We start from the raw sequence: 18,208 nt of genomic DNA, 5'->3' as shown, positions 1-18,208 counted from the left end.
TGTCAATAAGAATTAGCAAGCTCCATCCCTACATAAGAGTCTCAGTATTTCAAAGACTGTTACGACTGACCTAGCCTTATTTGATCGTCTATGTGTTTTCTGCGATCATATACAGTAATACAAAGAAACGGTAGATAAGAACAGTAATGTACTCTTCATGAAAGCGATCTCTTGATCAACAACCACCTTGACCACCTTGACCTTCTAGATCGGTGATTCACAACCTTTTTTAATTCCACGGACCCCCATATAAATAAGGACTAAAGCACTAGAAATATGAATAAGGTCACGGATCCCCATTTCATAAGAGTTGTAAACTAAAATCAATCAGTAGCTCTGTAGGTACAACAGCCGTCCTGAAACCAGAAGGTTCCTGGTTCAATCTCTGGCTCTTCCTGGCTGCGTGTCAGTGTCATTGAGCAAGATAGTTCAACCCCTAGCTGCTCCCGATGAGCAGGCTGGTGCTTTGCTTGCATGGTTTCCTCTGCCACAAGCGTTAGAATGTGAAATATACCGTAAAGAGAAAGGAGGTATATACTGTAAATGCAGGCCACATGGATTAACCCGGAATTATTTCATACTTTAGCTGTTGAAAAATAGCAGATATACAAGCTCACTGCACGGCACCGAGTGCAACACTGCAAGCTTGTAGATCAGATCTGCTTAAAATCTTGAAAATCTGTGCAAATCTTTGAATGTATCATTTTCAAAGCAAACCTTTCTAACTAAAATCTTTGCTTCTGGGGGGTCCCTGGAACAACATATTTTGAGATGGGGGTCCGCGACCAAATACATGTAATTTGGGGGGGTCCTTGACATGAAAAGGTTTGAGAACCACTGATGATAGAAACATGAGTTTTTCAAAATGGACTTTTAGAAACGGGTAAATATAGACAAAGACTTGCACAAATTGTCATGGTTCTTCAAAGATAGCAGATCTACAAGCTCGCAGCGCGGCACTCGGTGCCTCGCCGTGAGCTTGTAGATCTGCTATTTTTCAATAGCTAAAGTATAAAATAATTCCAGGTCAATTCAACGGGTTAATCCATTTTGAGTTAATCAGGAAGGAGCTGTTCTGGTTCAGTGTCTTGTTCAAGGACACTGTGACAAGCAGCCACTCTGCCACGTGGAACCATGGTGACGTGGAACCCTGCCAACTCCAACATGGCCGCCCTACCGGCTGGGCCACTGCCGGCAGTGGTGGCTCAAAAAAAAGAGAAAGAAAGAGGGAAAAAAGAAATCTGCAGGCACACAGATGGAGAGAGTATAGACTTCACACTTACAAATTGGAATTGAGAAAAGTGACAGACAGGACATTAAGGCTGGGCGATATTAGGAAAACCTTTGATATTCGATAACGTTGAATACCTCAATATCAATATTAGTCACAATATTAGTAAAAACAATTGCATTATATAATTTTTAATGTTTTTCTGCTTTAGGTCCACTGCCTGCCTAACCCAGATAATGAATAGCATATCCATGCATGCACATTGCACAGTACACAGAATAAGAATAAAGAATTATTTCCATTTTCCAACGATGGTTTTATTGAAATAACCATGGTTACAGATGGACTGCTTTTTTGCATGTGCTACGTGCATGCATAGTGCGTCTGTTAATTAATTTGACACATACACCAATACCTCATTTCAAGCTGTCGATATGTATACCTCGCATGTTGATACCTTGATATCGAAATATTTTCGATATATTGCCCAGCCTTACCGGACATAGTAACTAAGTAACCATTACCAATAGTACTGTATATACTGACAATAAATACAACATTTATTCTGGATATCCTGGATCGATTCAGGTTCAAGACAATTGCTAATTTGCCTGCAAATATGTTGCTGTCAGATGCAAATCAGTATCATCATAATTAACACATAATAACAAGACAGACATAAAGACAGAGATTAACAGCAATGCATCTTATTGATCAGCTGATTGATGATTAGTTCTGTCCGAGAGGTATTGAGGCTATATTCTTATCTCCAATGACACTGACACACACACACACACACACACACACACACACACACACACACACACACACACACACACACACACACACACACACACACACACACACACACACACACACACACACACACACACACACACACACACACACACACACACACACACACACACAAGCGTTAAGTGCCATTATCATACCACCAGTAGTGATGTATGTCTGAGTGTCTCAGTCTTCTTTTTCCCCTTCATTGTTCTCTCTCCTCTCCTCCTCCCCGCTACTCTCCTTTGTTCTCCTCTCCCCTTTTCTCCTTTATTCTCTTCTCTTTTCCGTTTTATCTTCAACCTCTTCTCCCTCCTATTTTCTCCTGCTCGTCTCTCCTCTCCTCTCCTCTCCTCCGTACGTATGTGTGAACCAAGCCCCCCAGACCAGAACCGCTGTATAACAGTGAAGTTGCCGCGGTCTCGCCCTGGTGGTCAAAACGGGGACTCCCCGCCCGCATTTAAAACGCTACTGCGCGCGCGCGCCTGCCGCTAGAGACCCCTAGTGCGCCTGCTCTCAGGGCTGGAGACTTCCGCGTTTGATCAAATCGAGAAAAATGCGGAAGTAGAGCGAGCGTTCTTCCCAGCCGGGTGCTTTCGTGCACTTTCATTGAAATGAATAGGTGGGGGCGGGGCTCTATTGTGTGAACCAGTTGTTTCAGTGCAGCAGAAAAGGTGTCTGTCAAGGTGTTGGACCAATAAGATCTCTCCATCTCTCTCTCTCTCTACCATCTCTCTCGCCCACTTTCACACACTGCTTCAGCCTCTCAGATTCTATCTCTCCATCCTTCTGCATCTCTCTCTCTCTCCATCCTCTCTTAATCTATCTCTCCATCCTTCTGCATCTCTCTCTCTCTCTCCATCCTCTCTTAATCTATCTCTCTTCTTCTCTCCCCCTCTCCTACTCTCTCACCGAATAATTCTCTCTCTCTTTTGTTGTATTACCTCGCTCTCTCTTTCACTATTCTGAACCTGAAGGACACGTTCATTCTTTCTTTCTCATTATGAAGCAGAGAACTGCGACCTCAGCTCAAATACTGCTGGAGCGACAATACTTTCACTGTGTGTGTGTGTGTGTGTGTGTGTGTGTGTGTGTGTGTGTGTGTGTGTGTGTGTGTGTGTGTGTGTGTGTGTTGTATTGTCAGCAGCAGCAAGCTATCCGTTTCAAGGGTACATTCAGCAATTGTACACGTCTTGCACACCTGCAGTGCGTCCTGCAGAGAACAACCATGGGTAGCGTTCCAAAAACGGGTTAATTCAAAATGACTCTGAAACAGTGATTTGTATCCTCCACTCTCTGGGTGTTATGGAGACGGTTACAGTAAAACAACTATGCGTGAAAATGGTTCTCACTTCTCAGTGCTTCCTGGGTCGTTGAAGAGGACTGTCTTTTCCCAGAGTTATTTGGAAATACCGTTTTTATATCATGTTAGCAGGAAAGACGATGGTAATGCTAGTTCCCTGTTCCAAAAGTGTGGCGGAGAGTCTCGCAGCCCCAGCCTGAAGCATAGAGTTATATATAATATAGAGAGCGGACAGCCCCGCCCCCAGCTATACATTTCAATGCAAGTTGCTCAGTGGCGTTTGAAGCACCCGGAAGACTGCAGGAGGAGCTGAATTGGCACACTTTCTTTGAACGGTGATTGGTTGGCCCGGTGGTCACGCGGTGAAAAGTTTGCCAACTTTGTGACTGGCCGAGGCACTGAGCAGGCGCACTATAGTGAAAACAGTAGCCTTACGCACGCGCAATAGCGTTTTAACTCAGGTTAAGCTTCAGTACCTCAAATGGCCACCATGTCCATTCGGCTTCAACCCACACACGCTGGGTTCTGGGGGCTTGGCATTAAGCCTCAAAAGTCTAGTATCTCCGTCGTTCCGCAGGGATGTCCCTTCGGAGTAACGGTTACGATGTTGGACTTTCACGCGGGAGACCCGGGTTCGCATCCCGGGCGTTACATTGGTGCCGTGACCCGGAACGGGTTTCCCTGTGAGAAGAGGTCTGAAGGGGGGTGACGGTGGCGGAGAGAGAGAGAGTCGCAGCCCCAGCCTGATGGCCTCAAAAGTCTAGTATCTACCTCGGTCCATAGGGATATCCCTTTGGCGCAGTGCTGTGTTCTACCTGTCACACGGGTATATAGAGTATGCTGTGAAGACGTTTTTTTGAAAAAGAGTATGCCCTCGTGAACCTTTCAAAGTAGCGTATCTGATAGGCACTGGTGTATGCCATGGCCACACAAATAGCCGCGGATCATAGATTATAGTATGCCCTCAAAAGAAAGTCTAGAACACACCACTGCTTTGGAGTAATGGTTAAGATATTGGACTTTCACACGGGAGACCCAGGTTCGCATCCCGGGCATTACATTATTTTGAATGTAGAACATTTTCACTCAAGTTGTGATGAACTACTGTCCAATGATTAATATCCTAACCCAGCAGTTCTCAACCCATTAACGGTTGATTAACCCATACAACCAATCACCACTAAGTGACACGACATGACGACACTACACGGCCCGAGCAACACATTCTACCACAACTATGCAAGATGGGAACGAAGGTTGAACCAAGAATGTATGCTCCCTCTTTCTCTCACATACACACACACGCACACACACACACACACACACACACACACACACACACACACACGCGCATGCTCTCCCTCTCCTGTATGAGGTTATTAAGGTCCATCAATCTCAGCTCCTCATTAACTGAGAGCCCCCCACACTCCGGCTCAGGAGGAGCAGTATCTGGGTGGGGGAGGAGAGGAGAGGAGAGCCAGTGGTGGATGGTTCCCATAATGTTAAGATCCTAGATTTCAACCAACATTATATTAAAGGAGAATGATAGTTTAACCAGCAGTGTTCCTTATTAGGCTACAGTTATACATAACACTATAGTAAAGAAGTGGTTCTCAAACTGAAAATATTTTGTACCAGGGAGACAACGTCTATCAAAATGTATCAAACAATTTCTACAGTTCTGCAAGCGTATACAATATAGGTTAAGTGATTTTTTTATGATATGTTAACACATTTTGCAGACCCCACTTTGAGAACCAGTGTAGTAAAGGATTATAGAAAGGACCGCACTGTCTGTCTGCTGACTATTCTCTGATAATCTATCATTGCTGTCTGAAGAAGCCGCTTATTTCCATATTCATACTCGTTGTGTTTTTTGATAAATGAATGCTCTACTTGATCATACTACAGCGTCACACAAAAGCATCAAAAGTAGCAGATCCACAAGCTCAAAACACAACACGACGGACGACGCAGCTCGTTTTGAGCTTGCAGATCTGCTATTTTTGCCGTTTTTGAATTTGAATTTGAGGTTTCCCCCTTGCATCAAACTGGTAGGTTCTTGAAATTAATCTTCTCAAAAATGAATTATTAAAATTAAAAAGATTATGAATCACTGCTGTGATAGGCCTGGAATGTTAATCTCAGCTCCTGTCAACAGTCAAAGATCATTTTAGGCGCTCTGTCTCATGATGTGCATTTTTCTAGGCTGTTCTTCTCTGTGGTTGACTTTCTATTCATCCTTCTTTATTAAATGAGTGATGAGAGCCACATGTTAAGGTGCAGGATGTGAGAGAGCAGCTGTTTGAGCGTGCTGCTAGCTCAACAACAAGACCTCTCCAGCCTCTGCCAATGTCAATCTATATTCTAGTATAGACCTAATGACTGCAGGTGTGAAACCACACACACACACACACACAGGCACACGCATACACATACACTCTAAATGCCAAAAGTCAATAGCGAGGCTGAGAAACATGACAGTACTTTAACCACCTCAGCCCTATATAATATATATACTTTGTTGTCTGACAAATAACGAAAATAGTATATCTACAAGCTCATATTGTGTCACCATATTTGAACCGGAAACATAAATTGAATGTTTCCTAATGATGCAATGTTTCCAGTTCAAATTAGCTGCCGAAAGTCAATCAAACAAAGCTTAACAAAACAGGACCGGAACAGGATAATGGGCATGCCACCTCCCGGGAAAACCAGGATTGATTGATTGATTGATTGAAGTATTTATTAGAGGCTGTAAGTGGTTTTTCACAGCTATGCACAGCGGACATTCCCTTTTTCTTCACCCGAGATTATTTTTGGGTCCAGCACCGTGTTTAAAGAAACTGTGGGGATGTGCATATCCTACCTCGGCTCTATTCATATCTGTATCTTTCTTGGTATCCCAACAGTAAACACAGGTAGTTGCTGTGTGTAAAATAAATCATTGTCTCTACAGAGACTTTGGGAATGCCTGGCTGGAGGGCACAGCTGCAACGAGTAAAGCTCAGGTGGGTACTGGGTATTGTAGTCCACGTGGCCTGCGGACTACAACTCCCTAGTGGGAACGCTAGCCCCTGGTAGCATCGCTGCTGGTACTAGACTAGACAATGACCTATGGCCTTCTGAGAGATAAAAGGCTAAAAACCAGCTCCCCCCCAAAAGACAAGGGCTTTGTCTCCGCTTCCAGCAAAGACAATACAGTAAAGACAGCTGAGAGAGGCCTGATCCTAGATCCACCAGAGTCTTCAACACTAAACTATTGTTGTTTTGCTACAACAAACAGCTGTTTGTGTAGTTCTGAATGATACTGGCTGTTTAAAGAATCAACAGGAGACATCAGGGTGGACAGACAGCTACCAGAGGACCTGGGTGGACACTGGACTGACAGCCATTAAATGGTAAATGGTGCATTTATACAGTATAGGGCCTTTACCCGAGGTGCTTTACAATGATGTTAACATGTCCACATTTACTCATTCATTCATACACCGATGGCAGAGGAAACCATGCAAGGCACCAACCTGCACATCGGGAGCAACTAGGGGTTCAGTGTCTTGCTCATAGGGATGAGGCCGAATATTCTGCACCGAAAATTTTCGGCCGAAAATGGCTAAAAATGCATTTTCGGTTTTCGGCCGTATAGTTTTTAAAACCGAATAGTATAGCACCGAATAGTGTGAAGAACAGGGGTCCAGTATAATCTCTCAAAAAGCAGCCGCAGCATCAGTAAACATTCTCTCTCTCTCCCCCCTCCCTCCCTCACTCACTCACTCCGTCTCGCATTCACTTCACTTCACTAGTCTGCGCAGCTGCCGGCTAACGAGTGTAGCCTACATTGCGACCTGTCGCTCGTTGTGTAAGCTTAGCTCCGTGCCAGGCAGCGTGCCTCCGTCAAGCTCGTTAAAGTGTTCATTGAGCAGGAGCAGAGCCTCCGCGATTTTGATTGACAAAGATAGCAGTTAGTTGAGTGCTGTTTGTCAATTCTTTGTTGCTACAGAGCATAGCACTAGTCAGTGCTAAGGGCTAACAACAACCATGCATAAGGATGTCTCTGTCACTGGTGTTAGTTGTGTGAAGCTTGTCAGAGTGTTTGTCAGCGAGCGTCTCGGTTTGGCTGCTGAGTTCATGTTCAACCTCTTCCAGAGAGAGATGGAGAGTGTGTGTGTGTGTGTGTGTGTGTGTGTGTGTGTGTGTGTGTGTGTGTGTGTGTGTGTGTGTGTGTGTGTGTGTGTGTGTGCGTGCGTGCGTGGGGTGGGGGGGGCGGGGGGCGGGGGCTATAGGCACATGACTAGTAAAAAAGATGTTAGATGTAGGGTCCTGTCTGGACTCTGTAGTTAGATGGATAGATGAGGGACAGACGGTAGGAAGAGTGGGCACTAAGGAGGAGTGGGCACCTTGATATCAAGTTCTAATATTTCTATAACTGCTAAAAAAAAATATACAATCATTTGGGCATAAAGAATAAGTTCAATGATAAATGTAGGGCTGATAATGACATACGTGATATGGCATGTTCAAATCATGTAATCAAAAAGTTAATTTTGAGCCCTGATAATGGTGATTATTATTATAGTTTTGTATGGTTTTGACATAATCACGTTTGCCATAATAAGGTAGCTTTACAACAAATGGTACAAAAATGGTAATAAAAATACATTATGCGCATAATATACATTAATAATATTCGGCTATTCGGTATTCGGCGGAATGTTTCCACTATTCGGTATTCGGTTTCGGCCAATAATTTTGTATTCGGCACATCCCTACTTGCTCAAGGACACTTCGTAGGGGTGTGAAAGAATATTCGATATTCGAAGATTCGTTCGAATGTTAACAATAAAAGAATATTCGAAAGTAAAAAATTGAGCTTCGAATTAATTTATATTTAATTAAAACAAATCTACCGCACTTCTCGCGAGATTCTGGGCGCATGGAACGTTAAAAGGTGGCTGGTCTCGCAAGGCAGAAGTCTCCATTCGCTGCTGCAAAAGTGGGCTGATCTACAAGTCCACAATACGTCGCTGATCCAATACGTTGTGGGCTTGTACATTAAGGGTGCCTATTTAGCGACACCGTCATACAGCGAAGAATAAACCTCCAGCTGCTTCACTTTCCCTTCACACTGTCAGTGGCCGTCACATGTCGGAGTGGAGAGATGCACTCGTCCGCCTCGCAGACAGTGCACAGTGCACACACAGTGCTTTTAAACTGGCTCACGTTGATTCAGAATGATTAACGAGTCAAGCTGAAACGGGCGACTCATTTGGTAGTGACGGGAAGGCATACAACAACGAGACTTCTCCACCGAAAACACTATAAAAAAGCATGGATTTCTTCTCTCACCGAGTCAATCTCCCCGCACGCAGCCACGGTAACGGTAAAACTCCCTCCGTCACTCACACTGCTCTTGTAGAATTTGGTTCAAACCAAAACATAATCCATTGGTGTGATTATAATTGCTCATTTCATGTCGTGGCTGTTCCAACTCAACTCAATCACAGCTGCTGTGAGTGACGCTTTGCAACGACGATCCGATTCTGCTCTAACGCAGGCACGTGCACACATACATCAAACGGGGCTTGAGCCCCTGCCCTTTTAACAGAGAATTGTCCACCAAAAGGCCCTTTTAGAAATGTCAGCCCCTGCCTCTCTTAACATTCTTTGCACGTCCCTGACCAACGCGGACCTGCACACAGTAAAAAAAATAAAAAGCGATAGAAGCGACTGTCTAGAATAAACAGCTTCGAAGTGCGAATGCTTCGAATTATTCAATATTTTCAAATATTCGAATTTATTCGAATCAACGGTGGATTTTGAAGGGAATATTCGAATGCCATTTTTGGCAAATTCTGACAGCCCTAACACTTCGACACCAAATCTGGGGGAGCCTGGGATCGAATCAAACGGGGAACCTTCTGGTTCCGAAGCGGACGCTCTACCTCCTGAGCCACTGCCGCCCCCATTAACCACTTCAACACGATGTTTTAGTGAAACGGACCAACAGCTGTACAGAATAGTTGGGGTCTAAGTAGTTCTTCAAGACGCAAATAATAAATCTGTCTTTTTAACACTGCATTCCGGAGTAGTGCTCTTCTCTCTCTCTCTCTCTCTCCAGACATAACAATCTCCATTTAGTAAACAAATTCCACTTCCCAGAAACTAATAACCACATAAACAACATTGTGCACATTCATTTTGCTATACTTATTGTTTTTCTGCGGTAGCAGCATGTGTTATGTGTTTAACCCTCTAAGGCCCAAATATAGAAATACTTGAAATAAAAAAATGAAAAAAATCAGATGGTTGTAGGAGTCCTGATAAGAGGAAAATGTAATGTTTTTTTTTTTTAAATGTTTTTGTAAGGTTTTATAGCCATAAATCATAAATCATAAATCATGCTCTAATTTACATATGGGGGATATTTTTCACAATAATAACATGTACATGTTCTAGACATTCTAATGATCACCAAAAAAATAGTACAGGCATTTTTACTTATGTTTTTGTGAGGAATAGCTTCCATGAAAAAGTGAGATGTTGTTCGTCAAAACTCTGGAATGTCAGCGGGTGTGGCGGGTGTGAATGTCAGCCCCTGTGGGGGGTATTTATATGCAAATATTGTGGCCAATGGCATTGTAATAATAAACAATAGAATCCAATGGTGATGTTTAGGTGGTAGGGGGAGCTAAAATAAAATGATTTAAACCTTTTTTTGGATAAAATACAAACGTTGTAATATTACAACAGTGGGCCTTAGAGGGTTAAAGCAGAAGCAGTGGACCACCTCGTGTGTGTGCAATTAAACCTAATACTTTCACTAGTACGACGCCCCAGGGCGACATGCAACCTCGCCCTAAAGGGCCCTAAAGGGCGAGGTCGCGCCAATTCTTGGCCATCTGGCCAGTGATGTATATCGGACCAGTTACCCATATACAGTATGGAGACCCCTGGTACCCATATATGGAGATCCATGATATACTAAATAGTACATCCCTTTTATGCCCATACATGGAGAGATCCCTGTCTGAACCAGACTCACAGATATCGGCTGTCTTCCTCCATATATGGGCATTCCCAGATGAAGTCCTGTTAGATATGGGCTTAATATTGATGACATCAGGGATTCTGTTAGAGTGAATCCCAGTTCCCATGACATCACAACATACAATATCTTGTATGCCCATACACGGAGATCCCTATCTGAACCAGCCACGCAGATATGGGCCATGTCTTGGCCATTTGGCCAGTGTTATATATCGATGACATCAGGGATCTTCATATATGGGCATAAAAGGGATTCTGGGGAATACCCATATATGGACTTTTACATACAGTAGGTGATATCACCTGTGATGTCACAGTGATGTGTCAGGGGAACCACAGTGTCAGGCATGACCTTCAGAGATACACAGATACGTGGACAAGATGTGCGGTCACAATAAGACATCATTATGTCATTAGATCTACAAGCTCACAGCGCGGCACCGAGTGCCGCGCTGCAAGCTTGTAGATCTGCTATTTTTGAAAAATCGTGAAAATTTGAATTTTGACCCGATTCTATAAGTGTCTTTTGAATCCTTCTAAGATTTTTTTGAAAAACCTATGTTTCTATGTCAGCAATCTGGCCAGCCATCGTCAAAGAAAAGGTCCTTTTCACTTAACTGGAGCTCAGTTAGTCTGTTCTTGAGGGACTACTATGTCAGTGGTGCTCAAACCTTTTCACATGAAGGACCCCCAAAATTATATTTATTTGGCCACGGACCCCCATCTCAAAATATTTAGTTCCAGGGACCCCCCCCCCCCCCCCCCCAGAAACAAAATTTGAGTTACAAACGTTCGCTTTGAAAATACATATATTCAAAGATTTGCACACATTTTCACAACTTTTTCCAAAGATAGCAGATATGCGAGCTTGTAGATTTTTCACTGGTTAAAGCATTCAATAATTCTAGGCCTAAATGGGTTAAATAATTCATTAAACATAACGCCTCAGAAAAGGGCCCAGTTCTCTTCCCTTCGTACCCCCCCCCCCCCCCCTCCCCCTTTCCTGGTCCAACATGGCACCCCTGGACACGGTACACAGTGCATGCTTTGTCTGCCTTGCTGTACGGCACATTTAGGAGTTTCTGTCTCTCATTATATTTTACTGCCATCTTTTATCTGCATCTCATTCCTCCTGGCACATGATGATGTCACCACCACCCAGTCAGTCCTGCGTACTGTTACATTTTTATCTTGTTTTTTTATGTTTGAGATATTGTCCTCGATCTCGTGAGTCTGTTGTTATTGTGCTCTTATCTTGTGCGTCACGGTGCCGCTCTGTTGAGTCTCAAATACCGTCGCTGTCGGGCAGAAACCCTGTATCTCTAGATTTCAACATTTTATGTTGTTTTTTGTGTGTGTGTGTAAATTAATTCTCTTCTTCATAAGAGTATCGCAACAAAAGTCGTGAAAATAGCAGATCCACAGCTCCCAATGTGTCGCATCGCAATGCATTGGGAGCTTGTAGATCTGCCATTTTCACTATATTTGTATTTAATTTTATTATAAAAAGGGACGCTTTTGGACGTTTCCAGCCGACAGCTATGATAGGCTGTTTGGTCAAAAACAGTTTTAAATAAAAGCGGTGAAACTGGCAGCTGACAGAACGTAACAGCGTTCCTTCAGTTACAACATGAGAGACTTCGATAACTGGAAAGGTTATTTAAGCTAATGTTTAACCCCGACAGTATGACCTGTTCCAATTAAAATCTGTTCTCGTTACTAACCAGCAGACTCACATGAAACCAGTCAACCTCACGTATACACACTGGTCTAGAGGGTCAGATCCTCTGATATCCCTGTCTGGTTACAGAACACACTAAACAGTGCAACCATTGAATGAGAGACATTTGATCTTCCTGAGACCTGGATAGCAGTGCTGAATGACTCGCTGCAGACACAGACCCATATATCGGTCTAGGGATGGGACAATATGAAAATGTCATGCCACGATTATTGTGGCCAAAGAAATTGCCAAAAAATAGCAGATATACAAGCTCGCAACGCTTGAGCTTGCAAACCTCAGAGAGATTTGGTAGAGAGAGTGAAAACAAGACTTTATCAAGTACGTTATTTCCAGGTCTGTTTTACCAATAGGGTTTAAAATGGTATAAATGCAGCTCGGCAAATAAAAGGTGAATTGATCCCAGTGCATGACGGAGGACAAATTCACGATAAATTAAATGTCCATGATGCGATTATTGTGAGTGTTTTTTATCACGTTAAACGATAATGACGATTATCGTCCCATCCCATATATCGGTCTGGACGATATTTTGGCATTGTACTCAATAGCAGAGCTGACTGACTCACTGTGACTAACGGTCTGGTTGGTTGGCTGACAGCAACAATATACATATAGCATATCCATCCGGTATAACATGATTAGACATAAGGTGCATGAACATAGCAGCGGGCATATACTAGGGCAGGGGTTTTCAAAGTGGGTGACACGGCACCCTGGGGTGCCGTGATGCCAGTCCAGGGGTGCCGCAAGATAATTTGATAATATTTGGAATTCATCAGTATCACTACATCAATATCACTTCACTATGTTAGTAAAACAGACCTGATTTGCACTGTACTTGATGAGTTATTTTTCTATCTACGACAACTCTCTTCACCAAAAATAGCATTTTTGGTGAACCTTCCCCCCAGAATAGGCATGCTGGGGTTCAAGTGGTTAAATGTCAAGTATAAAATTATTTTCAGTCAGTTCTGATGGAAACGGCTATTTCTCCAATATGATGTACGATTCAAAAAATTAACAGTGTAATTCAGGGGTGCCGTGGATGAAAAAGTTATTTACACCGAGTCAAAAGCGTTTGAAAACCCCTGTACTATAGGGTACATGATAATAGACATCAAGGTGCAAAAATAATATCAATGTAATAATAATAATGGATTGCATTTTATAGCGCTTTTCTAAGCAAGTTGCGAACTCAAAGCACTTTACAATCGGTCCATTCATTTATACATTGGGAAGTGAAGCGGCGAACAGTCAACGCCAGCGTTCTCACTTCCCACATTCACACAGTGTAACAGATTAAGGTGCAGAGTATCAGCGCAGTGAGCGCACCGTCATGTTCATCCACAAAGGGTAACTTTCACTGGTATAATCCACAGGTAGGTCCACGAGGACAAGCAAAAGTCCAAGTCCAGCCTGGTGACAGACAGTGGTCATGCCTTGTTCGACAGTCTATGACAGGTGAGAGCTGATGGTGGTCCTGCAATCTTTTTTTCACATTAATTACTTTTGAAGCTTGTATGACTCTGTATCATCAAGAAAAAAATCACACCCAGTGTGAAGTTAGCGGTCGTTGTGCTTGCATAACGTCTTCAGTCTAGGATTTAAGTCTAGGATGTACAGGCTACAGACACACACACAATGCTATGGCAAAACATGACATATACAGGCTACAGACACACACACACGGCAATGATATGGAGCGGTCTGCCACCGCTCAAAAACACAAAACGTTAAAATATGGATTAGAGAGGAGAGGTTATGTCAGATGACTGACATCATAGACCAGTGACCACATGAAGTCAACGATAGATCCACATGAGGCCATGCCGTTATTAGACCCTGTCTTTAGACCCCGTCTGGTTGTACTTGGAAAGAAGTGCATGACTTCATTCACAGGAAGTGGGTTTCACATCTACTTCCTGTATCATAAAAACATGATGCAAGAGTGTTGCAAAATAAAGAAGTTATAGAAGAGGGAGGGAGTGTTTCTGAACAAGGGTTACTGGTAGACTGACTGACTGTGTGTGTGCGTGTGTGTGTGTGCGCGTGTGTGGGGGGGGGGGGGGGGCACTGCGCGCGCTTTTGTGTGTTTTGCACTGACTCACGATTTCCTTGCTGACCAAACACTCGACAAGCTTAGTTCACATAACAGACATTCTCTACCCATTGCTCCGCAGTCCGCAGTGTGTGTTATTCACACAACAAACAGTTGTATGTGTGTGTATGGGTTCAGGTAAGGGAGGCACAGAGGGGGAGAGAGAGAGAAAGGAGAAAGAGAGAGAGAAGGTGGAGAGAAGAGTGGGGAGAAGGGGAGATGGGGGAGTGGACAAAAAGAATGAAGAGAGGAGAGGAAGGTAGCAGTATAGAGGTGTGGTCGGTAACTGGACACCACATGCATTGAAACCTAAACAAAGACCCTATACACAGAGAGAGAGAGAGACCTTAACCCTATACAGAGTAGACTAGAGAGAGAGAGACTCTCTTTGACTGATCCAAAACCAAGGGAAACATATAGACTCAGGGAACACAGTCATGCGATGGCCGCCATAGGCAGACCTGGCTCCCAAGAGAAGACAGGCTGTGCGCCCACTGCACACACAACAAGGTAGAATCTGAGCTACCCTTCCTAACCACATGCCCACAATACCAAGACATCAGAGACGCATGTATAAACTTCCCACAGATTACAATCACCTGGATGTTGTAATTGTTTCAAAGGTTTAGGTTTATGTTTATGTGGTTATACAGTTTGGTTGGTCTTTAAAATGTTCCTCTAGGCGTCTTCTTTCCCACCCAAGCCTTGTACGACGAACGCTGTGTCAGCAAAGCCTGTGGAATCATCTAAGATCTACACCATCCCAACCACAGTTTGTTTAAGATGTTGCCTCATGGAAAACGTCTCAAAGCTACTAGCAACAGACTGCAAAAAAGCTTCTTTCCACAAACAATCAGGCACATGAACAAACTGTCAAGAACGAGAAAGATCCAGGGCAAAAGGAATCGCTAACCTATCCCCCCCCACCACCACCACCACCCTTTCGTCCCCTCCTTGTGAACCTACTTCACATAAAGAGATATTGTGAGGCTGAATTGCACCTACTGTACATAAACATATACTGTGAAGTTGAATACACTAACCTGTTGCACATAGAACATACTGTGAAGATGTTTACAAAAAAGTCAAGTACAGTACAGTAGCAACTACTGGAAAGAATATGCTGTTGGCGTATAGAATATGCCAAACTTTATGCACATGTACATTTGAGGATGCTCTTTTCTTTTCTCGTTGCTCTTTTGCCTGAGAGAGAGAGAGAGAGAGAGAGAGAGAGAGAGAGAGAGAGTGTTGTGGGGGGATAGAGAGATGTGTACACAGAAAGGTTGACAGAGGCACAGAAAGTGACAGACAAGGCAATAAAGAGGGAGAGGAGAGAAGAGGGTGGGAGACATGGAGTAAGGCTGACGGACAAAAGAGAGATGGAGAGAGAGATGGGGAGAGAGAGACTCAGAACGGGAGCAGGACAGAGAGACAAAGAGGTGAAACAGGAGATGCTATCAGGCCCTGGTTCCATTGGTGTGAGATCATGTGATCAGGTCTGCATTGTGATGTGGCCCCGACTCCCCAGTCCCCACCTTCAAATGCCACTTCTCAGCTACAGAGAAGAATCCACCAACGACTCCAAGCCAATGAACAGTACCGCAAGACCCTCTTTTCACACAGTCTCGCACAGGCTATTTAACCACTTAAACCCCATATCAGTGGTTTTCAACCCTTTTCACATCAAGGTCCATCATTTATTGAGCATTTGAGCTGCGGACCACCATTTGATGAGATGTAGCCCCTCAGACCTAAAACATAGAATACTACTGTTATCGTTGGGTACGATTTTGTCCACAATACCACTACTATGATTTGTATCTTTAGTCTTAAATAGCAGCGGCAAAACGCAAAACAGAAAAGAGGGTCTTCCCAACAGTACCGGCTGAACTAATAATAATACATCAGAAGCTGATCTAGAATTCCACCCACATACAGTATGTGTCTGTCTATAAGGAGGATGTTTGTGTGTGGGCGTAATGTGAGTGTAGTATGTGTGTGTTCCTGCCTGTGTGTGTGTGTGTGTGTGTGTGTGTGTGTGTGTGTGTGTGTGCGTGCGTGTGTGTGTGTATGTGTGTGTGTGTGTGTGCATGCACATCTACAGCCAGATGGCTACATCATAAGGCTTGCTATACTATGACCTCAATAGGGGGTGAATAGGGGTGGCCGAACGCCTACACGGTACACACACACACACACACACACACACACACACACACACACACACACACACACACACACACACACACACACACACACACACACACACACACACACACACACACACACACACACACACACAGTGGGGAGTCTAGTTGATAACTCGTTAGTGTATTCACTGGCAGACACTGTCCCAGGGGGCTCCTAATTAATAGAATCCCACCACTGCCACACACAGACAAACATAGTGATTTTGCTCGCAAGATACAGACAGAGAATAGAACAGTGGAAGTCGGTTTGTTCTTGTGTCATTTTTTTGACAAACCAGCTCATTAGTACTATCTCTACTATATCAGGCTCTAGCTCGTTTCGGAACCCCTCACTCCACTGCTTCGCAGCTCCGAGATGGGGTTCCTACTGGTGGCATGCCGGAATCCTGCGGATGGATCGCCGATCCGCCGTTAGCGAACACTTCTTACCTTTGGTGAACACTCTATCCAAAAAGTGACGGGTCTCTGTTAATCCATAATCGTTTTACTTCTTTAAGGTGGAAGAAACTCGAAGCACTGGGGTGAAATAAAGACTTTATATCGCTCAGAAGATCAGCCGGTTCTGTGTTTTTAGACATTCCGGAAGTTGCGGCCGCATAGGAAAACACTACTGCCTCCCCTGGTCACGTGGTATATACACAAGTTACACAACGGGGAAAACACAGAACCGGCTGACCTTCTGAGCGATATAAAGTCTTTATTTCACCCCAGTGCTTCGAGTTTCACATTCCCCGCCATTTAACAATACCTTCGTACTCTCCCCTGCCCCTGTCTCCATAGACTTCCATATAATTCATAGTGCACGGATCATGCACACCCATGCCTAGATAATGCACCACGTGTGTTCACATTGCTCACAGCTTTCAAACAAAAAAATCCAAATGGAAATCCGTTCAGGCATTCATGAGATAGCAGCCATTATGTTTTCCTAAAATGTAAACAAAGATGGCTGTTTGAAAGATGGGGTTGCTATGGGGGTTAAACATGCAATTTCGCGATTGCTATCATGCCTACTACATTTTTTGGGGTCAAAACATTCTTTTGAAATTTTCCTCGGGATTATCGGGCCTGGCGGGGAAAGACATTGAAATAATCTCGGGACTATCGGGCCTGGCATGCAATGAGTTAAAGAAGTAAAACGATTATAGATTAACAGAGACCCGTCACTTTTTGGATAGAGTGTTCACCAAAGGTAAGAAGTGTTCGCTAACGGCGGATCGGCGATCCAGCCGCAGGATTCCGGCATGCCACCAGTAGGAACCTCATCTCGGAGCTGCGTAGCAGTGGAGTGAGGGGTTCCGAAAGGAGCTAATCAGGCTCCCCACCACAGCTGTTTTGCACATTTCATTTACACTGTCCAAAATCTACAGTACATGTCCTTTTGGCAAATGGGGAACTCACAATGTAGTCAGACATGTTTTTCTGAAAATATTTACTTACTGTACTTTTGTCCTTGTCCTGTAATGTCTTTTTAACTGCTGTACTGTCTTTGGCGCCTGGATTTCCACAGCGAGATCAATAAAAAGGCTTATCTTATCTGTTTTACTACCAACTTTTAATGGCCTTCCTGCTCAGTGGAAAGCTAATTCTGACTCAAATTAAAACTGAGTTTCCAGTTTTAGTAAAGGTGATTCTGGTGGTTCTTAAAGGCCTGAACCTTTGCCCTGTTCCTTTCAAAGCCAGTGAGCAGGAGGGGATGCAGCGGCGATCAATTTCATAATTGCTAAATCTATCAGTGCAGTTTGTGGATCTATGCACGACTAGCTCAAAGAGCAGT

At 43.8% G+C, this 18,208-nt stretch overlaps 1 protein-coding gene across 1 annotated transcript in view; it reads right to left on the bottom strand.

The window, feature by feature from the left end:
- Nucleotides 1-18,208, bottom strand: part of LOC308300182 (rho guanine nucleotide exchange factor 2-like) — a gene marked incomplete at its 5' end in the record, with an annotated part of 94,135 nt that overhangs the window by 38,971 nt on the left and 36,956 nt on the right. The window lies entirely within an intron of this gene.

Source organism: Nannobrachium achirus, assembly GCF_963921795.1.
Source record: "Nannobrachium achirus genome assembly, chromosome: 2".
Taxonomy (NCBI): domain Eukaryota; kingdom Metazoa; phylum Chordata; class Actinopteri; order Myctophiformes; family Myctophidae; genus Nannobrachium; species Nannobrachium achirus.
The sequence above is the reverse complement of the archived record's forward strand: the minus strand, read 5'-3'. Positions and strand labels throughout refer to the sequence as shown.